We start from the raw sequence: 25765 nt of genomic DNA, 5'->3' as shown, positions 1-25765 counted from the left end.
TCCTTTTTGGGAAGAGGATAAATTCTGTTCCCATACTGTTTCAAGTATGTCACATCTTATTGTTTTATTATTATTGCCTTGGGAAATTATATATATATATATATATGTAATAGAAGATATATATTTTTTATTTATTTTATTTATTTATTATTATTTAGTCCGTGCCTTTCGGCTTTCGACGAACTTTCGGTTTTACATCTCTTACACTTATTTTGCTCCTTATATATCTACCTCCCCTCTTATCTACTCTATTGTATTGCACTCCCTTAAATTTATCTCTAACAGCCAAAACACTAATGACTAAAACTATTGCAACTTATGACTACACGCTATTCCCACTTTTGGTCTTTTGCCTCCTTACTGTGCTTCCTTCTTGTCGTTCCTCCCCGTCTTGTATTGCTTTTCTCTTCTCTGTCATTGCTTTTAGTTCCGTTAGTCCTTCTCCAGTCTCATTCAGTGTCTTTTCTATGTCCTTTGGTCCTCCGGTTATTTCACATTCTTCCGTTACGTGTCTCAGGTCTTCTTCTTTCCTCTTACATAGTCTGCATCTTTTTTCTCCCTCTTCTTTCCAGTATTCCCTCGCTTTGGTCTCGTTTCCACATCTGAATCTAGCTGGAATTTTCCCGTTCTTCCACTTCATCCTCCCTTCCGAGTAGTAGAAGATATAAAAATTAAAAGTTTCTGAACGCAATGTGTAAGGAAGGCTAAATTCGTAACGTTTAAATCAAGCTTTTGAGCTCGCTTGTTTAGAAGTAAATCGAACTGCGTCTGCAAATTATTATTTATTGCAGCTATAATATTTGTGAAAATACATCGAATAAAGTTTCCGATTGAATCGCCAACTTAATATGCTAATGCCAACCTAAATTATTTCATTATCATTAAACAGGTTGAGCCGAACACATCCATTGTTCCCGTTTCGTGCACCGCATTATTTTCCCATTTTCCCGGTACTGACATAATTATATAATAAATGGTACGCGAACGAATGTGAATAATTTTATCGTAAAGCGTTCGTTCGTTCGTTTGTATCATTGGCCTTTGTGCGCAGATGTTCCCAACGTGACATAATATCTGCATGAAAATAATGCATAATATAGCGGATTTTTAAGTTTGGTAAAATGTTGACGTTATCCGAATATTTTGGGGCGGCAGTTCATCCCCATGAGTCGACGATATTTCTTCAGTAACTTGGATAAAAATAACATTTCTACTTGGAGAATAATTATTCAGGGAGATTATTATCTCGGAATTATATCAAGAAAAGAACATTTTTATACGAACGCAGGCTCATAAACGCTTCATCAAAGTCGTGGTAAGAATACGAAATGACAACAGGTTGATTAAGCAGGGCATTAAACCGAAGAATGGATTGGTCAAGGAAGACTGCTGCTTGGGCCCACGAGATCGCACGTTGTTACGTCACTGAATGTTTATTTGTTGGGAACTTTAGGAAACAAATTTTCACGCAATTAAGATTAATACGTGTTTGGAATTAATGCGAAGAATTCGTAATGCGTTCATGGACATGAAAAAACTCGTAACGATTTCAATTTCCATACTTGAATATTACCATTTTTCCGAATGGAACTAACGTAAATAGGACGAATCAGTTTCTACTCCTCCAAACAGTAAACAGTCCATTATTATTCCGCGCTTTTGTCACGACTTGAAGCACCGTTGTTATAACTTGTAGTCCTGTTGCAATTCTCGTATTTTCGTGCTGCAACCTTGCTCTCGTTTCTATGAATAAGAAGACTTTTAACACTAGGTTTGCGGGATCCGTCAATTTGACGGATTTCGAACTTCGAAATGAAATATCTGAAAAGCCATAGCACCAATTTTAACCATTTTGCATCGTAAATTAGCTGGAGAAAACAAGGAGAACATTTACCGAAGATCAGACGCTTCATTTCTGTCACCCTCAACGTCAGAAATGCGAAAAAATTGCCAAGTGGGTTATTGCAAAAAAAAAAAAAAAAAAAATAGAAGTAATAATTATTGTATATATTGCAAAACGATCGTATGTGGAAAATGCACGAACAACAGTCAGTATATTTGTAAAAAATGTGCTCAATAGATATGATTACCCTGTACCGTTAATGTTATTGTTATTTCTTCAGTGATAATTAAAAAGAAAAAGACTTTTTATTTATTAACAATTTATTTAAACGCGAAGCCTAATATCGTTCCTTTCGGACTTAATTTGAATAAATCGATTCTTTAAAGAAAAATGCGCATTTTCGTTTAGCCGTCAATTTGACGGGTGCTCGTACAGATAGGTATGTACGAAACGCCCGTAAACCTAGTGTTAATGTTTTAAGAAAATGTGGAACGTAGGATCGGGACAATGAATCACACGCACAATACCCAACAATCTTTCTTTATATTTTACTCCAACTTGAGATACTTTTCAATGTGAAAGGAATACAATGGGTCCAAATTTACTGAAAGAACAGAGCAGCGGGATTAAGAAGACCTTTAATGACCCTACGTTTATGCAATACTTGTTTCCTATTTTTGCTTATGAATATGCTGACATTGTTTCGCGTAAAATACCTGAATCATCTTATATCGTATGCAAAGATGGATCGGTCTCGTACACTTGCGTAATGTCTAAACAATCTACGCTTTGTCCCGTCTATTTTTCTCAATTCGTTCCTTCGTTAAAATCGTTCTCCGCGCGGCCCGTATAACCAGGCGACGTATTGTTTGCCTGGTTAAAAATATTTCGCGATAATAATATATCTCGCATAAATACAGAAATTTGTATTTTACGCGCACGACCTTGTTGCGTCGTTTATTTTAAATCGAATAAATCGAACTAAGAAATCGTTCGATTGCTCTCTTATCGATGCTGTTAATTGTCGCTACGTACGGAACACGAAGATAGTCGCGTTTTCGTCTCGATTAATGCGAAAGTTGGTTCTCTGGTGCGCGTAAAATCATCCCGGGCTCCGAATAAGAGTAAAAAGTAGCTCTAATAACGAACGCCAATTACTATGCGAGCGATAAGCGTACGGCACTTGTTCGAGTGCATCTTAACGCGCTGACCGCAAGAGGAAATATTTAAAAGTCGTAAAATTATGGTCGAGCGTTGTTTTTCATTCGTTCGATGCATCGAAATACGATTATAACATTCTCGTAAGATTATTCGACACGGAATTTGTCTTCCTTTCTGAAACGAGCAGGTTTGATCGTTTTCTAGGATTTCGAAACTTTGCAGCTTTTCCAGTTACAAAGGGAAATCCTCGGAATTTGAAAAACTGGCGAATCGTTAGATCTCTGATGTAAATTTCCCAGAGTAGAAATTCTGCTGTCCAATTTTTTTTTTTTTTTTTTGTGGTTTCTAGTTTTTCAATGTATCGCAGTGCCGTGGTCAGCCGTGTAGCTTTCGAACGCGCGTTTTAAATTTTGCGCGGTTTGGAAAAATGTTTTGCAATCAGAAGCGTCTTCGTGCACAAGGGCTGTGTGCGACAGACATTTCTGCCGAAATTATAGGACATCGGAACGTGCAACACGACATAGTAATTAACGCGTTTGTTTGTGACAGGGAGGGTCTCGAATCCCAAAAGAGTAAGTTTCTGAATGTTTCTCTGTCACGCCAGAATAATAGCGTCGATATATTCGCGTTTTTAATTACAGGGGAATAGTGTTTCCGAAAGAAAAAATTACCAAAGGATTTTTCGTTAAAAGAGAACAAAGTATCGAAATTATTTATAAAACAGAATAACATTTTTGAAAAATTCACCATGAAAAATGTTTGTATCGCGAACATATTAGGTTTTCTGACTCAATGAACTATCGTATAACGTAACGATGCATTCATTTGTTGCTCGTTATAATCTGGCTATGTTAACATTAGGTTGTCCGAAAAGTTTCTTTCGTTTTATAAAGAAATAATAGACGCACAATGTTTTTCGTTTTATATTAATTTATTGAATTATGCACGGAAATAATAATGTAGGAATGTTATTAAATTAGTTTGTAGGTTACAGTATGATAAATACAGTATCGTTTGCACTCACACAGAAACGAATACAATACCCCGTTTCGCGTATTTATTTCTCACTACTTTTACGACACAACAACACAACGATCTTCACACGACCACGATAAATTCTTCAACTCTGACAGCATTTACCATGCTCATTTCTCCCTTAACATACCTTGGTAACGCTCACAACACTGCTTGACAACATTAACATATCTTGACAACGCTAATAAACAATTACCCCCCGCGCCACGTCCTTCCCTCATGTCACACTATCCCACAATAATAGAAATAGAACGAAATGGATCATACTTAATTCAATAAAATAAAGACAGAAATTGTTGTTGTTGAAAACCTGATGAAACGAAAGAAACTTTTCGGACAACCTAATAATATCTAAGTCTATTAGGACGTTTAATTCGATATTTCACGAGCATCGGGAAAGGTGAAAGAAAAATGGCTGAAAATAGTCGGAACACTGGAAAGTTTTACCAGAACCTTTATAAAGCTATTAATAGCACTGATATTTCGCAGTGAAATATATTATCACTGGTTACTCTCGAGCTATCTAAAAGCAATTGTGCCAACGTTTATGCGAAAGTATGCACCGAGCGTACGTGCGGTATTACAATATCTTGGTAAATTAATGGATGTACGGAATTATCAAATGGGCAGTCACGTTGTCGTTAGTCTCTCTACGATTATACAAGCGTGTTATCGTGTCACACGACATTCTAACCTTCTACATGCGAGTGATGTTGCACGTGCACACGCTGACCGAATAAATAGGCGTAGCAAGTATTCAATGTCTCTGATGATCAATGTCCTTGGTTTGCCAAACTTCGTTGATTTCTAATAGCGCAGAGAATTTATTATTTTCCAGCCGAGGGCAAATTAATTGCTTTCCACTACGTCGTTCGTAAAACTGTATCTAACACTGTACACGGACAAACGCAGTTGAATTTATGTCGCTGTCTACCACCAACGTTACCTGATTTTGATTTTCCTACATACAGCAAAGGAAATATTTGCTCGACTTTGCTGTCCCCCTCGGCTCTATGTGACCCTGAGTGGATGATATATTTCGACAGATATTATTAAAATATACATAGTTTCGAAATATTTCCCTTTACTATTCGACGATATGCAAATGTAATTTTTCTAGCTTTTGTACATCCCACGTTCTTTATGAACGAAATAGACGAGGAATTGAAGAATATTCGAAAAGGTACAAACGCGAGAAACAAGCGAAGACGGTAGGTTTTTAAACTGTGAGACGCTCGTATATTTTCTTGCGAGGTTCCGACATTGCAAAATCCAAACCTTTATCATTTTCCGCTATCAATTAGGGTGTTAGTCATTGGTCTTTGCCGTCTTCCTTGGGTCTATGTGACCCTGAGTGGATGATATATTTCGACAGATATTATTAAAATATACATAGTTTTGAAATATTTCCCTTTACTATTCGACGATATGCAAATGTAATTTTTCTAGCTTTTGTACATCCCACGTTCTTTATGAACGAAATAGACGAGGAATTGAAGAATATTCGAAAAGGTACAAACGCGAGGAAGAAGCGAAGACGGTAGGTTTTTAAACTGTGAGACGCTCGTATATTTTCTTGCGAGGTTTCGACATTGCAAAATCCAAACCTTTATCATTTTTCGCTATCAATTAGGGTGTTAGTCACTGGTCTGTGATATTCAAGCTCGATGGTTTTGATAGCGATAAACGAAAATGATACTTTCTAGCGTTCAATGACTCACCTGCTTCAGTGAAAATTTTATACTTTTCGTTAGAATTTGATGATACTATCATACGCACACCGACGAATTGCTAAAGTTAGCCAACGTAGACGAGTTCTTGTTAACGTGTTTTTGCTCTCTCTCCAACCATTTTTATTTCTGTCTCAAGCCAAGCGACATTGAACTTTCCACGTGGAACTTTTTTCCAACTAATTCTTTGGAATAAGTTACCTTTTATGTGTGAAAAAGTTGCTGTTCGTCACAAGAATTTGAACAATCTACCGATAATTATCTTCTCGGTAGAAGATGTAAAAATCGTACTTTTCGTTATCGATGTCGTACAGAAAAATCGAAATTACCATTTTCTAACATCCGTTCCCTTCGCGTACAAATTCGTTCATAAATGTTAAAACATTTCGTGATAATTAGTTCGAGGAAACGATTAATCACTCGAAGCTCTGCATTGATACAGAGCAGAGATTGAAGAATTTGCAAAATTGATTTGTAAGAGTCACAAAGGATGTGATAAATTGTTAACATTTATTGATAGAATCTTGAACAAAATAAATATAGAACGCAGTGAAATTTGGTCAAAACGTGGAATCAAACAACGGCAAACGAAATAGAAAAGAAGATGCGGGTGTAATGGAGGATATGTAGCGGAAAAATTTTATCTTATTAAACATAGTACTCATTTAATATATTAATATTTAATATATATGTATTATAATATATAATATATATATTACATATTGTTTTTATGTATTAGGTTGTCCGAAAAGTTTCTTTCGTTTTATGAAAAAATAATAGGCGCACTACATTTCAACATTGTTTCATATTATTTTGTTAATTACGTACGATCCATTTTATTATGTCGAGATAAACAGCGCGACATTTCACAGATTTGCTTTCACGTTTGTACGAAGGTGCACTGTTGTATAAAACACGTTTGCGAAAGAAAGATACTTTCCGGACGACCTAATATATGTGTATGTATATGAATGTATTTGCCTAAGATTCTAGAATTTCTGTTTATCTTCAGGCAAGCTTTCAAATCGTAACAAAGATTCTTCTACTTTTCAATAATACTCGAACGATTTCCAAAGTTTGCCTCAGTTTGTGCAAGTATCCTGCGACACTCACAGCAGCGAGAGTAAGTATCGTGATACTTATGAACAGGAGTGTACTTTCGACGTAATATGATCGCTCTTTTTGTTGGCGAGATGTCGAGAAATCGATACCGCGATTATGCGATCATGCCTGGAGTCTTCTTACTTATCCAGCAAGTATAGCGGATAATGTTTTGTACGTTTGACCTTGTTAACGATTGTTAGCCGAGTATTTCGTAGAAGCGTGCCGGCGTTAGTGTTTATTTTCTTCGCTGAGAACGTGTATTACAACTCTCAGTTCGTGAGTTTCGGTTGAACTTGAACGTACGTGCGTGACGCATCGGCCATTTTTTGAATGAAACTCGTCCTTCCCGCTATTCCTGCACGTGACGACCTTTCGAAACATCCGCGTTGGAATGTAACGGACGAGCATCAGGAAATCATTGATAATTTTTATAACGCCGCGAATGATGCACCTGAATTATGAAGCTGCGCTTAGCTTCCATTTACCCTCCGCTCTGTAGCCACTTTTCCTTCGAATAAAACTCGCTTAAACTTTTCTTCTTTTTAAAACTCGCGTATCGCGATCGCTTCATTTCCCAATCATATTTTTACGCCGCTTTTTTTTTTTCTTAGCCTTCGGCATTATTGGAAAAACAAGTCTCGATATTGCTGCCTCGTGCTTGTACAAATGTACACTGCGCATTTTCCATGTCTATCTCACCTTTTTTACGTGTTATTTTCTGCTGCTTTTTCGCACGTTAATGCAGATATTCGCTTCCTTTCTGCGCGAGTTTTCTTGATGATAAAAAAAAGGCGGAACAAGGGAGGCAGCAGGCGAATGGATAGAAGTTAAGGTCGCGTGCTTTGCTGTACGACGTGCCAACTTTTTATACGTTTTATTTTTCTGTGCTTACTTAATAAGTTAATTAACGCAGCTATTTGTAATAATAATATCGCGCAGTGCATATTTTTCCATACATTAGATTCTACCACGTTGCAATGATTAGTCACGAAATATTAGTTACTGTTATTATTTACTGATAGCGTAAGAAAATTCTATTTTTTGTTTCTTTGCAACTGTACGATTTACTGCAAGTTTTCGTGGTACCCAAATTTGTTGACAGATTGATTTAAAAAAAGCATTGTATATTTATCGATAAATATTGCAAAAAATTCCTTACTTTGCCCTTTAACAAGCAGAATGCTTGTTATACATCAAACATTTACACATAGAGCAGCGTGGAAAAGGTTTGCGATTGGTCTAAATGCGATAGTGATTTCCTAATGACAACTAACCATAGTTTCAGCGAATGTGTCTTTCTACGATGCGACTTGTTTGCCGAATTCCTCGACCTACAGATTTCTTAGAAATATTTAAACAAATGCGTTTCCAGATTAGAACAATTCAAAGTCATTTTTCATTCCTGAGTCATGCGCGAGAATAAAGTGAAAAAATGAACGCATATATGAATGAATGCTATAGAAGCAGCGTGACATTAATAAAATAACATTTTCTTTTTTCAATTATACAAATTAATATAATAATAACTCTGATAGGTAGCCTAAAACCTTCCCACTCTATTCTAATTGGTGTAAGATGTGCTAAATGGTATATTAAAAATGTAAAAATACTTAAAAGATTATATTTCATTTAATTTATCGAATCAGATATTATTAGAATTAATAATTATAAAGAAGAATACTTCAAACAGCAAACGTTCGTCTCGTTGGTAAGAAAAGCATTTGAAGGAAAATAACAAATAAATGTTTTTAAAAATACAGTGATATAGCTGGCAAATTGTAATAGGAGATATCCTAAACCATAGTAATGAACACGTATGTAAGCATAATGCGATTCAGAGTACCTTGTCTGCCAGTAAAAAAGCAAAACTCGTGAATGAATAACAAGAATATATTAATATAGCGTTAGAAATGTGTATATCAGGCTTTTGTTTTGATCGGAGAATCCTCTGAAGCTGGGTGATTTAAAGAAAAAACGATTTACAAATGTCGTCGACAGTATTGTCTGCCACTAAAAGTGAAAACTCGTAAATGAATAGCAGAAGGAGTAGTTTGGACTTTGCAGTTGTCGAAAACAATAAAACGGTGAAGGAATAGCGTGAAAGAGCAGTAAATATTTTAGTTTTATTTTAATTGGATTTGCGTTGCTACGAGCAAGCTGTATTTTATTATTTATTTATTTATTAAACTTAATGCTCGCCCTGTGGCGAATGGAATGGTTTCCGGTTTACCTTCTCTTCATGGCGTGATTCCTCGTGAAATTCGTGAAATAAGAGAAGAACGTACAGTGAAATTTGTTCATTCTCGGCTTAGAGAAAATCGAGTTTGAAAGTTTTAAGCTAACGCTGCACTGAACAGGACTAAATAATCGACAAGAGGCTACTCTACGTGTTCGTTTAAGGCTTCATTTTCAAGAAAATATAGTTTGAACGTGTTTAGTTAAGAATCCGCGTAGTACACGCGTCTGATAAATTTTCAAATTTATTTTTCTTCCGAACAAAGCGTTTTCTCAATAAATTTCACTGCACGTTGTCGACTTATTTTCACACGTAGAATAACCTCCCGCCGATTATTTAGTTCTGTCCACTTTGGAATTAGCCGCGTTCAAGTATACCTGGTAAATTTCCAAACTCGATTTTCTCGGAAACTAAGCCAGCAACAAATTTTATTTTATATTATTTTCTTATTTTTCTACGAGGAATTACTCTTTTGCCTGCTTTTATCCTAGTAAGTATAGCAATATTATAAATAACCCAACATAATATAACTTGGCCGAACTTCGTACCATGCGATATACATTTTTAACTCGATATAACCTAATTATGCAATTACTTTTTGCAATTTATAATATACATATTTATATCCTTACTTTCTGATCTTTATCATTTGTTCTATTTATTTAATCTATTTATTTATTCCATTCACCGCGATCAAGTACCATTGAGTAGCAGTTGTTCGAACAAAGTTTGATAAGGTGGGAAACGTAAAGCAAGGAAACGTAAAATGGTCGAGTGATTTGGAACGGAGGAGAACACGATACTATTACGGAGTTAATTAAATAGTAACGTAGCATCAAGGGTTTAGTCGAAGCGTGGGCGCATTGCAGTGAATCCTTGGCTGCTTCTTGCCAACTGTAGCTGGTTTATCGATGCGCAGAGTCTGGTTACGGCAAAGAAAATCGTGTAGAAGTGGCGAGTGTTAGAACGAGCGAGGAGAAAGGAGAAATATTTCTGTATATTCTATACACATACAAATACGTATATATATATATATGTATATGTCGAAGATGAGAGGACACCGGAGCCTTTCCTTTGGAATTTCGGGAAAATCCTCTGATACTTTAGCCTAGATTCTATCATAGCCGTAATTAAGCAATTGTTGTCATTCAATCCGATTGTATTTGTTCGAGATTCGTGATAGTGGGATTCGGCTCGAGGTGACACAACTGGTCGCCGAAAGTAGCCACGGTCACGGGATGGACGTTTTGCCTGACGGAGGTGTGGAGCGGTTGTATGGTTCTCCCTAGAAACGTGGTTGTGGCGGCAGACGGCCTCGAGAACGGGCCTGGCCACGTGTGATTTTGCCTCGGAGGTGTCGATATAATGGGACACACGTTGTATTAATAATCAAACTCCAGGCAGAATCTGCCTAGCAACGGCGATTGGAACTTCCTCGATGCTTCCAGCCAGTATATAACGAACGAACGCGATCGTAAAGAGAGGAAAATTTTCGTCAGTCTATTATTCGTGCGATCGCCTTGGAAAGTTACATGTCGAGCAGTAGATACCGAGCGTCCCAGCGAACGTATTTTGTGCTTCAAAGTATTCTACGTTTAGTAAAGAGTTATCCCGTTGACCGTGGATTCGTTATCGAACCCAAGAACATTGTCGATAGCATCTCGCGTGTCTAAACACCACGGTTATTCGTCAAACTTTGTAAAAAGTCACATTTATGCCTGTAAATATGATTTCTGTTGTACAGAACGATGGCTAATTCAAATGAAGAATTGTTACGCGCCCTCGATTCTAACGATAACCCGACATATATATGTATATATATATACATATGTATATATATGCACACATGCTGGCTTGATGTTGAAGAGAATCGCAGATATATAGCGCGGTTGAATGATTCCGTGCTGCGGCCAATGTTAGCTGTGCCAACGTGTGCAAGACGGCCAACCGGCTAATTAGGTGTATGAATAATCCGTAAACTAGATTCGGTATCCGGTGATTAACCCGTGATAAAAGCAGTCACCTGCAGTCTGCGCTTGTCTGCTTATTTTTATCTTTATTGCTTATCGATAGGATTTGTTAAGCTGCTTTTAGCAAGAATAAGAATAGAACAAGAATTTTAATAAGAATAGAATAAGCACGAGGTGAACCGACGACGGTACAAAAATGTTTCTATATTCGAATATATATTGCGTTAATCGTACAAATAGAAATTTGCATTTTCATTTTGAGAAATGAAATTTTGTGAAAGTGTAATTTTGATGTCACTTGACGAGTGAAAAACTGTGTTTCCTCTGTATCAAGTCAGTTGCATTTATGATAATGGATATTTTCAGGATATTTAAGGAAGCGGTAAAGACGTTGGATATTAAAATTTTACAAAAAGGCCATTATAAAGTTAATCGACAGTGCATTGAATTTTAAAAGTGTCCTTCCGTAAAGTATGGAAAGTACGAAATTACCACTTCCTCCAGCAATCTTCGTTTCTTTACCCTTCTCGCAAGCATTTTATTCGGAAGGATGTTATTAATTGCTATGCGAATAAGAATACGTATATTTAAGGCACAGATGTACGTACGACTTGTTATAAAAATATAAGATGCATTTCTAACAAGCATATAATTTCGCTACAACTACAACGTTTAGTAACGTTTATATATTTATACTATTTTTACAAAGCGTCTTCGTAATTACCGGTCGGAGATGGTTCGCGGTGATCGTAGGAATGCGAAAAGAAAGACAGGTAACGATCCTGACGAGAAGATGTTTTGGAAGAAATATCTGGCATTCTCGCAAATCTGGACGCTATAAATTTTTTATTATCTGCATATCGTTGAGGATAGGAGGACTGCAGTAAGGAAATCTTGAAAATAATAAGGCAAGAGGAAAGGATAGGATAAAAAGGTAAAAGGAGAAGATTTGAGAAAAAGACAGGAAACTGTTATGGAAATACAGTAACAGGAATACACAGTTTCTCGTTACTGATTCACAGCAGATACTGCGAACTGCGAGATTTCTCAATTCTTTGTTTGCTCGCACTTTACCCATTGCAGATGATGTTTCCGTATTCCCTTATCGCTTATTATGCGACAAGGATAATCAATCAAGACGCTGATTGTGAGAGTGAGTGAGACAAATCACCAGCTTATGATCTAAAATGCCGTTAACGTCGCTCGCAATGGAATGAACGCGGTTCGGAATTCACAATCGATCCGACTTTGTCGTTTAAAATATACGACAGGAACAGTGACTGATATTAATATTCGGACACCATGTTGCGCGAAAGAAAACACTATGAATTAATAAAACAAAAACAGGATGACAGCGGGCCAAATTATAGAAGAAAGGGAGAAACAGAAGAGAGGGGGAAAAGGATAAGGGAATCCAAATGTAACATACATTACAGAAAAATCGCCAAAGAAGAGTTGCCAAAGTACTTGGAAGGGAAGATGAAGTGGAAGGACAGAAAAATATTAGCAAGATTCAGATGTGGAAACGAGACAAAAGCGAGGGAGAAAAAAGATGCAGACTACGTAAAAGGAAAGAAGAAGACCTGAGACACGTAATGGAAGAATGTGAAATAACCGGAGGACCAAAGGACATAGAAAAGACACTGAATGAGACTGGAGAAGGACAAACAGAACTAAAAGCAATAATAGAGAAGAGAAGGGCAATGCAGGACGGGGAGGAACGACAAGGAGGAAGCACAGCAAGGAGGCAAAAGCCCAAAAGTTGCGATAGTTTTTAGTTATTAGTTTTTAGTTTTTAGAGATGGAATAATTAAGGGAGTGTAATATAATATAGTGAATAAGAGGGGAGGTAGTCATATAAGAAGCGAAATAGGTAAAAAAGATGTAAAACCGAAAGCTCGTCGATAAGCAATGATAAATAAAAAAAAACAAAAGAACAATAAAAGTGCAATAGGGTTTTGTTTTACGTATTTGTTTGTTTATTTGGTTATTAGTTGATTTAAACCAGATATGACGTGCATATCAAAAAACATAGTATGCTTTTCTTTATAACATCGACGACCAATGTATTGATATTAAAAATGAAGATATTTTTCTATTTATACGTAGTTTTCTATATTCGTTTGTGACGGTGTTGAAAGCAGACATCGGAAAAATATTCGAAATTTGTGAATATTAACTTGTTGCAGTCCAACTAGACTCGACACTTAGCTTGATTTCTGTCGCTTCTAATAGAAATATTGGGTTATCATATAAATGCGGTTTTCCTGACAGTTAAGTTCAAAACAATGGGGTTTTGTCACTATGGCAGCCTGACAAAATTTCTATAGAGAACTTGACGGAAAAAGACGTCGAATTATAAAAGATACGAGAAAATTCATCACTGATCGATCGCCAGGAGGCGATTGTTTAGTTTCATGCGAAAATGCGGAGCGCGTTATTTATAGGACGTCGCAATATGTCAACGTAAATAGATTATCGGCAACGAAAAATATAGAAAATAATAAAAATAGCTCTTCGACAATGAGTTATTTCGTATTATATGACAAATGCTGTTTAGCCAGTAACGGTGATCTTAATTGTTGTTTAACACGTTGGTCGCCCAGCGCGATTCGGCTAAGTTTGCTGCGGAGCCCAAATCCTACCGCCGGTACGCAGAACGTAAACAGAGCGATAAGCGAGAATTCATTGTTTATCGCCTTGGATTCATTGTAAAGAAAAGATTATTTAGTTCTGAAATGGAGAAAACGATAAGCTTTCCAGCTGGAGTATTCCGAGGGATCTCGTGGCAGATATCTCAGATCTTTCATTTAGTCGACAAGCATACTTGTGAGACGTGAATCAGTGATTTTGTCATCCTGAAAATGTTCAGTAAACAAGGTGAAAATATATTTGAAAGTTAGGAGAGTAGCGACGACGAAGTCTACGACTATTGTTCGAAGTGCCCAAAATCACCCCAATTGTGTTTGGAACGTTTTAACAAATACCATGCGAAATAGCATAGTGTAATATCTTATCCAGAATATAAATTAATAAAAAGTATGGTATAATGTGTTTTTAATATTTCTATGTCGTATATGCTATATATAATATCCTATATTTAATTAACTCGAACAGGAAGAGCGTCACCCATACTTTGGTGACGGGACCCTCACGGAAGTATACCCGTCGCATAGCTATGGGTGACGTGGCGACGAACGCGTTAAAAACTAACACGCCATAGTATATAAAAATACATTTCGTCCTTCTAAATTTAACATTTATTATTTTCCAAACGTATAAAATAACACAGCCCGGACGTGATAGAGCTGATCGCTATTTTTGATGTGGATTTACGTGCATGCAGTTTCCTTTACACATACATCGGGGATAAGTTACGTGACGATATACAGTAGCACACAACTATTTCAGATACCTTCAGTTGTTATTCGTTCAAGCACGTTTTACAGAAAGGTCTCGCCTGTGATAAATCTGCCGCGTATAGAGATTTCGTTGTAAACTGCCGGTAGCGGTCTGTCGAGATTGTTAATTTCGCAGATACACGTGGAATGAATCAAACGTAGAGTGGTTGCAGAGCAAACACCGCTCTCCTCTGTTCTCCTGGCATAAACAGGTAGCCGGCAGCTGCGCGAGAAATTCGACAATGCCGCGACATTTTCCAGCTTTTCTCTTCATCGTTAACGAACATTTGCTTGGCACGGTCGAGCCTCCGGTAACCGAGCATCTATTATCCGAATCTTCTATTAACCGAATAATATTCTGTCGCTTGCGCCCTTTACAATTAAATGTTCTTTATAGAATTTCGTATTTCTCCGATTATTTCAGCGTGAAGGTAATATCGTGCGCGTTAGTATCTCACCACGTACAATGACGTTAAAATCGGAAACGTGTTGCGGCCAACGTTAGAAGAAAGTAAAAGGAAAGCTAGAAAATGCGAATGATGCAAAAATTGCGAGAATCTTCAAGCTTAGTAGATTTACGATTTACGAACGACCTCAAAAGACGAGTATTAGGTTGTCCGTAAAGTTTCTTTCGTTTCGCAAGGAAACAATGGATGCACAATATTTTTTGTTTTATATTATTTCGATCCATTACTTTTTTTATCCTACAATTTACATCTTATGATTTGCATTACGTGCAGTATATTAATAAAATATAATATACGAATATTTCGCATCTATTGCTTCCTTCTAAAACGAAAGAAACTTTCCAGACAACCTAATAAATGTAATTGAAAATTTCAAATGTTTCGACAAGTGGAAAAGCTTTAACGTGATCGAAGAATAAATATCTAGGCTCTTAGTAATGCTTTCTGTAAATCAACACGTTGAAAAGTACGGAAGGAAAACAAGGAACGTCTCAAAATAGCTTTACTCGGAAAGCGAAGCTTTAATATTTCATTCTGTTAGAAAAGAAATAACGTTCGACGAATCGATCTGTATCTTTTATAAAACGTAGTCTACACCTTAATTGGACACCTCGAAAAGAAACGATTAATCAAATATTCACTATCTTGATCCGCGGTTAGTTTCGCTACAGAGTGGACATTACCTGTTTTTAACTTGTCAGAGAACGAGTTTGAGTTCACCGCGTATACCGAATTGACACAGAGACTTTACTTTCCTTCCGCCCCTTGTTTCCTTTCTTTTTTCTTTTTTGAGTTGCACCACTTTCACTTTTCTTTCCTCCCTTTTTCGTCCATCTGCTATAGCGTCGCCTTTCGTAAGAGGCAATTTTCCAACCAATTCACCGAGGATCCTGCGTCAAAATTAAAGCGTCCTGTAAAATAAAACTTTATTATATAATAATAATGCTTTGATAGAACGAAGATTATTATGTTTTGAACATTATGACGTGTTAAAATGTGTTATAAAAATGTGTAATAACATGGAAAATCGTTCCTTCGTTTAATCAACGAAAGTAATTCGACAGGGCAGGAAAGGGACGAATCGTGAAAACGTCGAGAGCAGAGGATATTAATAGTTAAATGGAAACCGAAAAAGGCATGTGCATGGGAGGAGAGGAAACATAACTGCATAACCTGTGCATAACCATATAAGCAAGATTTGTTACGATTCTAATAGAATTTAACACGGTCTAGCGCGTGCAGACTCGTTGCACTAGTTCGTAGACTTGAATCGTTTTTCTTACAACCTTCTTGATTATCCTACGCAGCAAATCAAATTGCCTTAAAGACAACGTCGTATCATTTAACCGTATACTTTGTCAATTTATTTCTTCTTCGCCATTAATTTTCTTCGTTTTATCGCTTTCTTCTTCTTTTTTTTTTTTTTTTTTTTTAATAAGCAAACATAAATCCAGCGTGTGTTTTTCAATTAAAATACGTTAGTTGCAACGAAAGCGCGCATTAAAAGTCTATTATACTACAATAGCAAAAGAAGCACACACGATGTCATTTATATTTTATTAATGATCTTGAGCGAGTAATGTATTTTACACACATTACGCGATATAAAACGCGATATAAAACGCGATATAAAACACAGGTTGTTAGATATTGCTAATACATGATCGTAAAATGAATTATCAAATGATAAAGAATGATTTAAGCTTTATAAATATTTTCTGATTATAATCTACTCCGTTCCAAACTGTTGAAAACACGAATGAATTTAACGGTGTCTAAATACATTTATCTTAACTTCGTATTGAGAAAACGGATATAATCGTTCGAATTTTCATCCAAGACTTTTACATAGCAATCCCGTGTCCTGTGTATTCATTTCTTCTTGCATTTCCCAGTTACTCAGATCATCTTTCTACATTGAACAGGTAGAAGAAACTGGCGATGTTACGAGCGTTACTTTTTCTACATTTATCTTGGAATTTTCAATTTCTTCTACTATGTTCCCGCGGCAAATAAAAATACTAAATAAAGAAACTCATCTGTTCCGAAGAAAATGGAAATGTTAGAGGAAGCCATTTGTTCTTCAAAAAGTTTCACATTAATCAATTAGCTGTTTCTTATTCTAAAAGGAACGCCACGTTACATTTTCTCCGCCAGCTCACTGCCACAATAATTTACTAATTAACAATGTTAGTAAAATTACGAGCAACAAATTACAGACTCGTTTTCGATAATTTGATAATTTTACAATTATTCAAATTTGCAAATTGGTTGATCGGATAACTTGTAATATTTAAGATTTACTCGTAAAGTATACGTCATTTTATCTTGTTCCGCTTACACAACTTGCAATTAGTTCAATTGAGCAAGAGGGTCCGGCCAATACATTTCGAACGAATAGAAATTTCCAATCGAATTTTCGTGTCCCTTCAACCGTGAAAACGCAATCTTTGTCTTACGTAATCGTTGATACCGTAGATACACGATACCAAGGTATTATATAATGCAAAAGCCAGTCCATCGTGACCGTAAAAATTGTCAAATAAATTGTCACGCGATGTTGGATCCATTAATACCCGGCGAGTGTATCGAAACAATCGATAGGCATAAGTCACGCCGCTGGTCAGAGGAGAATTTCTAAACGCGTAACAGATGCTAAGTTATTCCGCCTGGGCTGCCTTGTCATTGTATTCGACGCGTGTCTTCGCGTCAACAACGGACTTAATTCTTTGTCTCCGGTCGAAGCACGTGCGCGAACAACGCGGCCCGATGAATCTTGAAATCTTTTCGCGCTGTCGAAATCGACACGAGTCGAAGCAGAAATTCTTATCTATGCCGAGTATCGACCGGGTGGAATTTGCACGATATTCGCAACCAAAATGGCTAGAAGTGGCAATCCTCGCGAAACCACTACATCCACGTACTTGGTCCAAGGTTTATGCTAATCCGCCCTCTTTGCATCGATTTTGGCACGCCGCTCGATACGTCTATCGATTCATGTTCGTCCCATTGGAAGCGTTCTTTGCGTATGAAACAACTATGCCGCTTTTCTTAGAAACGTTTCAATATTTCGTGCGTTGTCTGATGAATTAATACGAAACTTTCTATTGCCACGTTACAGCCCGGCATTCATAAGTCGGTTCCAGCCAGCGAAGCAATTGAAAAACTTTCCAATAAAAATGTCCATCGACCTAACTCTTTCTTCGGTGCTAATATCGTCGGAAAATGTATTTGCGTTTCTTATGTTCTGACGTTAAATACGTAGCTATGCGTGTTTCTGGTATCTTTCAATTTCTCTCATTATTCTTCCATTAATTTTTCTCATACGTGTTATTACTATATATGTGATTAAGGTTTTGCAAAAGCATTGTTAGTAGTAATTTATACTGCTTGCTTCGTTTAATTATTCGTAACGTTATCACGATGCTTCGTACAAATTACGACTGTGCGATGAAAAACTGGTTATAACGAGCGATATAATGGACGTCCCTAATGACAAAAGATTATTATCTAGTATAAAAGGATAGCAGCGCGTATTTTGAAATAGATTTCCATTTACGGCGACAAACGAAAGCTTTATCGGTCGTGCAAATTACGAGGATATATTTTTCAAAGTTAGATAAAAGATGCGAAAGAATTTGATAAATTCTCATTCTTTGCAATTTCGTTTAAATACATCCAATATGATATCAATTCAATATGATGGCAATATCCAATACGATAAACAATCTCGTAATAATAATCGATACAATTTTATACGTTAATAATTGCCAGTCAATTGTCAGTCAACGATATGTTATCAGTTATTTTAAACTAAAAGACGATGTTACGCAAATGCTTCAGAATCGTCTCTAAAAACAATGTTACGCCAAAGATTGATGTAATTTTTATTTTTCGGTAATTGCGCCAATCGTCAGATAACAATATGTTACTGACTGTTCTACGCTGAGAGCAGGTTGTCAAAAAGGTATTGTAGAATCGTTTTTATGGTTGCGCGTAAAAGAGACTACAACTGTGTTCTACAACGTTTTTAATACTTCAGGCGTACTTTTACGCGAGGTAAACATCCCGCAGTTACGTCGTTCGTTGTAATTCTTCGCGGCAGCACTAAAACTCCACAGTTTAATTAATCTGCTCCCTTCATACCACCTTCTTCTCACGTGCACGAGTATAAACCACACGCGGAATTCGAATTCGGCCCCGCGGCTATTTTTTCTCGTTACGATACTTGAAACAATACGCGCACGCGTCGCTCGTCTGTTACACGTGCGAATTCACCGCTCAAATAATCATGCACGATGCTTGCCTTTCCTGTGTGCTGTCGGCTTCTCTCCACCAACAACCGGAGAGACGTGTTTCATTTTCGTAAGTTGTAACGTGCAAAAAATATAATGGCCATTCTTTCCACGAGTGAAATTAAAAACGCCTTTTAATGGGTTTTCGTGTACACGTTATTCAAATGTCGAACGTCTTTAGAAAATGCTCAAGCGCGTCGGAATTGCCACGGAATTGATCGATGATTCACCTTACTAAAGTTCTTTTACGATGGTTGAGGTAAGATACATTTTACGGACTAAACAATTTTCAATTAGCTTCGATAGCATTGTCAGCGAAGAGTACGCTAAACGCCAACGATATGATATTTTGCGGAAATCAAATGCTCGGATATGTCATTTACGAAAAGTGTGGAAAGTATTGAAACATGTTGGATATTAAAATGAAATATTTCAGAACTATGTATATTTTAATGGTATTTGATGTTTAAAAACTACCTATATTTTAATAATATTTGTTTTTCATTTCGGGTCACATAGCATCGAAGACATTTCGCGTGTTCTAATTTGTAACGATGTAGGCAAAATTAAGGAATATCGTTAAGAATAGATTTTCCATCATATCAACCACGTGGCACGAACAGGCAGAGGTTGATTTTCATTCTGACGTAACGAGAAATGCTTTTCAGCGTGTACCGTTTAAATCACAAGGAAATAGAGTGAAATTATTTGCGAATGAACGAATAGTAGAAACCAGCTGCGAGTCATAAATTCTTTTACAGCCGAACCGAAAATGTACGAATAATTATTCTCATACGATAAAACAATGGACGATCTAAGTTTATTGGGTTGAATTTTACGATCAACGATATTCGGTTAAATAGAACGTGTTTGTATTTGGCGTGTCATACAAATATTGTCACTGCGTGCATACTGATCGTTTGGATTATACTATGTATGTTATCAGCAAAAATATTGACAATGTATAGCAAACAAATATACTTAAGTAACATGAATGTCAAGATAAAAAACAAACAAGTTGTCCCGAGCATGAATATCGAAGCAGCAGCATACAAAGCGTATGCATAACCAGAACAGTGAAATGTCCAAAATCTCTGGATAATTTCCAGGTTTATTTATATTATCTTATATTGCTATATATATAGCATGGTCCGAGCGAATATTTTCTCATTTAACACTTTGACTGCCACGTTGGTCAAGCCGGCCACGGTGGTCATTGGTGACCGGAGCGCTTGAGCTTCTTACGATTGTAAAAATTGAATGAAAATTGACAGTTAGGGCATTTTAAATATAACCGATAAATAGAAGATACTTTGAAATAAAAAGTGCCCCATTGAACGATTAAACATTTTTATTGGAACATCAATAAAAAAAAAAAATGAGAACAAATCTTGCATCTAAAGGTGCACTGTGTTAAAACACTGTAGTGTCCTGAGTGAAACATGTGATTTCAAACATGTGAAGTCAAAGTGTTAAGGCTTCGTTTTGGAAAAAAATGACCGAAGATTCATGAAATAGCCGTTCGGTAATTGTAAGTTCCCAGGTATTTGACTTGCTCGCGTCTCACCTGAACGATTCTCAAAGCATTCCTGGTACTTTGGAATTTCTTAAACAGATAAAGCTCTACTTTGTTCCAAGTAACTAGGTATTATTCAATTTTCCAAGCACGTAATTCTGAGCAATTTTAGGTTGTCCGAAAACTGTCTTTCGTTATCTGCACACAGCTGTTTTATCTGACAAAGTTGATAGAAGCATGAAACCTAATCTGTCAATTGTTGTGGTCTTTATCTTCCGTCGTTTATTTATTTTCATTATATCTTCCTTATAAAACGGAAGAAACTCTTGCAGCAACCTAATATTGCGGTGGTCACTAACGACTTTATCGTTAGCACGACCATTCTAAAATAAACTCGTAAATAGAGATCTAATAACGCTAATTGTACGTTTAAGATTGCTATTCGTGCTACGTACAAGTGTTTCGTAACTTCATCACACATCTTGCAATTTGCTTCCAAATTTTCCAATTATAGACACGACAGTAGCTGCTCGTTGCAATAGCAACAAAGTGCAAAAAGTGTTCGTACGACAGAGACAATATGCCCGTACAAATTTTCGGTGGGAAGCGTTCCAATACTATCGTGAGCCATCGTAAGTATCATAAATGTCGAGATAAAAAAGCAAACATGTGGACCGGAGAATGAAAATCCAAACGTCAGTTCGTAGGGAACGTACGCAAATGCGGAACAGATATTGGCAAACAGGATGTAAAAAGTTTGCGGATCATTTCCACTGCTTTTGTCCGATTCTGGTATAGAGTCACGTAATAATGCATCGCCGTAGTCGCTGCCATTATGCACATACAGTTACATACTGTCGCGTTATCAGGTGGCTGCATGACCCGTGCCTCCGTGTCGGCCATTCTCCTACGAACCAGCCGTGCCCTGTCCTGCTCCTATCACACGGAATCACCTCCGTTTCATTACCATTCCATTCAGTTGCAATTTCATGTTTCATCCTCCCCTTTCCTCACCACCGTTCCCCCTTTTCTCTCCGCGGCTGTCGCATTCCCTGCTGCCCACTAATCGACGACGAATCCAATCCGCCTACGCTTAATAGGACTTGTCGCGCGCACGTAGATTCTTCGACGACGGCTTCGTGTTTGCCTTGATACCTTTCTACTAGTTTATGCTGGACTTGCCATGCATACGGTGGCTCGTAATTAGTATGCGCATTTCTCTGCATTCTTGTAGCTACGTAATTTAACCCTTTAAACACGGCTGTCACCAGTGGACGACGCAGTGCATAATGTCGCGAAACACGGCTGTCGTCGATGAGCAACGTCACCTATTGATAATTGCGTTGTTTTTGCCATCTCTTTTTTGTGTTCGAGCGGACGGTTCATAAAAGTGTGCGAGTAATTAAAAAGGTGAAAAATCTCTATTTGTTGTTTGTATAATTGTTAAAAATAAATCTTGTTCGTTATATGTATACATATATATATTATATATACGTCGAGTTCTCATTATGGTCAGGGGCGTGTAACGAATCTTCACTTGGATCAGCCATTGTTGTTATACGATATGGATGATATTTACTGGTACAAATGTGATTAGTGGCGATTAGATACTCGAGATGCTAATGACAATGCCCTTAGGTTCAATAACGAATCCACGGTTAACGGGATAGCAAATGCGTTTTCTTCCAAAGTCTAAGTTCATCTGAACTTACTGGCCCACAATTGAAGTGTAGCTCAACTGACTCGTCCCCGGTACAGGTAAAACTCAACTAACTCATCCACAGTACAAGTAGAACTCAACTGACTCATCCATAGTACAAGTAGAACTCAACTGACTCGTCCACGGTACAAGTAGAATTCAACTGACTCGTCCACAGTACAAGTAGAACTCAACTGACTCATCCATAGTACAAGTAGAACTCAACTGACTCGTCCACGGTACAGGTAAAACTCAACTGACTCATCCACGGTACAAGTAGAACTCAACTGACTCATCCACAGTACAAGTAGAACTCAACTGACTCATCCACAGTACAAGTAGAACTCAACTGACTCGTCCACGGTACAGGTAGAACTCAACTGACTCATCCACAGACAAGTAGAACTCAACTGACTCGTCCACGGTACAAGTAGAATTCAACTGACTCCCTCAGTCCAAGTGGAACTGCACTTATACTCTTCTAGGTACCTCTCTGTACCCCTCGGGCCAACTATTTTTTTAAGGAGAGCTATACAATTATTCCATACCTGTGTTAGGTAAAAACGTCCATCCCGTGACCGTGGCTACGTTTAGCGACCCTTTGTGTCGCTTCGAGCGCAAACCTATTGTCATAAATCTCGAGCACACATAATCGGATTAAATCATAAACAACTATCTCTCAGTTTTATTATTTAAGTGCAGCTATAATGAAAAGTCTAGACTAAAGTATCGGGAATCTTCCCAAAAATTCCAAAGGAAAGGCCCTGATGTTCTTTCATCTTCGACATATATATAAGATATTTTTAACCCTTTAACCCTTCCGCTTCGAGTGTCTCTGACCTGTGGGTGGTACGAGCGCCGCATATAGGGGGCGATCACGTGACGACTCCTGAGTCCGGCACCCTATACATCCGGCATCCAAATGATGCATATACAAGTGATATCTGTAGTCAATAATATATTTTTTCGTTATCGGCAGAACACTTTTTGTTGATTTTATTGAATTAATCAGTTCTTAAAGTTACTCATTGTAGAAACAACATGAAAACGTTTCACGCAATATATTTCAAACTGTTGAGATATGTATAATTTTCTGTGCTGGACTAGGTTAAACGCGCAGTAAGAATACTTGTATGCGAGTATTAGCGTGTGGGAGTATGTGTGTGCGCAGCGTCTCAAAAACAGATGGATGTAAACTGTCCAGTCGTTAGAAGCATCTGGAAGGGTCGTCGGTTAACAGTCGGGTAAAGAAGAAAGTGCTGAGGCGAGGATGTGTATCGATAAATATAATAGAGATCGTCCATTAAGTAAATGTATAACTATTCAAACATTAATTAAAAGTGTAAATTTTGTGTTCCCATAACATTATTTCGGCTTCAAAGATCCAAAATTCTCAACACAAACATCCAAACGATCGTATACTGTTTCATGCTAAAAAATCTATTAACCCTTAGAGTGCTATGGATGCATATATGCGTCTGGCGAAAGTCATCGGTGTGGACTAAGGACGCATATATGCGTCTGGCGAAAGCCATCGCTATGGACTAAGGACGCATATATGCGTTTGTCAATTTTTCCGAGCACCTACGCAGAAGTAATACTATTACGTTTGTGTGAGATAAATATAAATGCATTTCAATGTTAATGCCGCGTTCGAAGAAACTGTCTTTTCTTTTTTTTTTTATTTAATACTCCGCATTCACAATTTGTCCAATTTGGACATTTGGTAGAATAATCGTGCCGGTACAACACAATTATCAAGAAGAAAATGTGCTGTTTGTGTGAAAAATAAGAGAAGGAACGACAGAAAATGCCATGTCGGATTATGTATCGATGATTGTTTTGAAATTTTTCACGCACAACTGAATTATTAACTCGTGTTATATTTACTAAATTTAGTTTTCTAGTTTATTGTTTTCTAGTTTACTACCCAAATTCTAGTTTATTGTAAATTTCAATGTTTATAATAAATAATTAATACTAAAAAATAACGCTCTTGAATCATTTAATCTCGTGCAAAAGAATTACTATAACTTATTACGATTTCCGTTTTGAATAGTCAATCAACAGAGTTCAGTATAGCGAAAAAGTATTCAGTCCACAGCGATCGTCAACGCCGGCAGCGTGCCGTTCGTACGGATGGCATAGGCTCCGAGTATTCAGCACTCTAAGGGTTAAATCCATCGACAGTGAAACGATATTTCATATACGGTTTTTACAAGAATTATTATCATTATTTGAGACTTAGGAAAACGTATATACAGCAACCACGCATACTGTGCGTATTTCTGGCGGACTGGACTGCCAAAGCGAAAGGGTTAATATTCGTACACTTTCCTGAATCTTCCCTGCCAATGTATGTATACATACGTGCGTATATGTATAATAAACAGGGGTTTCTTAACCCTTTAAGTGCTCGTATATGTACAACGATTTAACGACGTAATATCACTGAGTTAATTGAAATTGAAAATGAAACAAGCTGTTCGACGGTTCACCAGAAATGCGTCGCAAAACGGTAGTTTTTGTGCCCGTCTTTGATTCGTCACCAGCCAAGAGCACTCGTTTCAATGTTTACATCTTCGGCTCAAGAAAATCAGTCTCGCTCAAGACGTCCTCGCTACCGGTCGCCGTACAGCTGCTTGTCAATAAATAATTGCGTCTTCGCACTTCACGTACCTATATTCGTAACCTGTTCCATAGGAAACAAATGGAATTTAAATAGAAATGCGAAATTCATCTACGAAATATTATAAAAGGTATTCCGATTATTATATAATTATTATTATATATTGCGAAAATGTGGAAGCTTTTTCGTAACGTTTCATGTAACGTCTTCTTTTCGAAAAGGCTTTGTTTAAAGATTTGATCAATTTTCGACTGCACAGAAATTTACCCTGCATGCGAGAATAAATTGAAAATGAGAAATAAAATTGACACAGTGTCGTTTAACACTAAACTTATCGACACTTCGTGTACACCTGTTCTTACCGTATTGGGTCAGAATGACCGGTGATTGAAAAATTAATAGTTTTTATGATTTAACTTAGATAATGGTTAATTTGTAGCTAAATGTATATAAACTGATGAATTTTCATAAAATTTCGTCCAAATCTACTTTTGTTTAATTTCAATTATAGGTTTAAATAGAATTACACTTTTATTTATATAGAGATATATCTCATTCAACCTTGCTGCATTTTTACAAATTATTTTATTATCAAATGTACGTTTGCCGTATAAATATTTCCCGCGTCTTAAACAAATTTTCGCAATTTTGTAACAATTTTTTACAATTTTTTACTTGA

At 36.9% G+C, this 25765-nt stretch overlaps 1 protein-coding gene across 5 annotated transcripts in view; it reads left to right on the top strand.

Annotated features, from left to right (window-relative positions):
• LOC122571660 (CCR4-NOT transcription complex subunit 6-like) overlaps window positions 1-25765 on the top strand; it is a 925145-nt gene that overhangs the window by 110330 nt on the left and 789050 nt on the right. The window lies entirely within an intron of this gene.

This window comes from Bombus pyrosoma, linkage group LG10 (genome assembly GCF_014825855.1).
Source record: "Bombus pyrosoma isolate SC7728 linkage group LG10, ASM1482585v1, whole genome shotgun sequence".
NCBI classification, from domain to species: domain Eukaryota; kingdom Metazoa; phylum Arthropoda; class Insecta; order Hymenoptera; family Apidae; genus Bombus; species Bombus pyrosoma.
This window is presented reverse-complemented; position numbering and strand designations above follow the sequence as displayed.